Consider the following 1,328-nt stretch of genomic DNA (forward strand, 5'->3'; position numbering starts at 1 on the left):
TACAAGTAATTGACATAATTACATGCATAAATTGAGACATGCATAATTAATTAAATGAATACGACAAATATGAAATAATGAAAACAACCAATAGTCACACCTTACTAATCTGCCAATGGCAACTTCGTGAATTGCGGCCAAGTCTACCACACTTGCCGCACTCGTACTGCTCGGGGTCAGTAAGAAATGGGGTTCCTCTGCCACGCCTCGTTCTTCCGAGTATCTGATCCATAACCATCTTGTGCCTCGTCCTCTTCCTTGATCCACGCTTGTTCCAACGGTAAGCTAGATCCGTAATGTACTTTGGCTCATCATATGGAGGCCACTCTCTAGGGTCCCAAAAAGGCATGAAGCAGGGGCTCCATGTGTGCACAAGCATGTCGACACTGAACTCGTGAGGTATCCTGATCTCGATATTATAGTTGCGATGCCTAGCTTCGGGCACCAAATGAGAACATAGAAAGTGGTACTGCCTTGGTTTACCATAAGTGCATTTGAAATCTTGGAGGATAACCACATGCATCCTCGACTCTCAGACCTCACCGTCGGACGTTGTACCGCCCCTATGCTCGACCTGATAAGTCCCTGTGGCGTGGTCAAAGCATGTAACCTCATATGTGCCAGCCCTTTCATTTGCCTTCTCTAGGTGTGCCTTTGGTTTTGGAGCCCATATCTCTCCATCACTCCGCAACTTCAATGCATGGGCGTGTCTATCATTGAACTAGGCAACAAGCTTGTAGAAGGTGAATTAAACAATTGCATTCATGGGCATACCATGTATCCCCAATAGCAACTTATTGAATGACTCTATCATGTTGCTGCACTGAAACTCGTACCTCCTTCCACCAGCGTTGTGAGCTCTTGTCCATTTCTCCAAATCCCTCATCAAACCTATGAGCCATTGTCTACCTTCTGCATTTGATTCGGTTCTAACCTGCTCCAACTTTTTCTAAAAGTACTTGTCCTCAAGCTGTCGAGCAGCCTCCTAAAACAGATCAAAGTTATCCTTCACACCATCCTTCCGGAGTAGATTCTCGGCAAGGTGCCGAGTACACCAACGATGGTGTAAAGGTGCATACCCCTCTATCTACTCTCGCACGGCATTAAGTATGCCCTGGTGCCTATCAGATATGACACCAACCTTCCTGCCAGGCCCAACCACATGTATCCGGACTAGCCTCAAGAACCATCCCCAACTGTCATTGTTCTCCTTCTCAACCAAAGCAAATGCCAAAGGAACCAACTTGCTGTTCGTGTCATAGGATATGGCTATAAGAAGTGTGCCCTGGTATTTGCTAATTAAGAATGTACCATCAATGGAGAAGACG

This window comes from Miscanthus floridulus, chromosome 19 (genome assembly GCF_019320115.1).
Source record: "Miscanthus floridulus cultivar M001 chromosome 19, ASM1932011v1, whole genome shotgun sequence".
Classification (NCBI taxonomy): Eukaryota; Viridiplantae; Streptophyta; class Magnoliopsida; order Poales; family Poaceae; genus Miscanthus; species Miscanthus floridulus.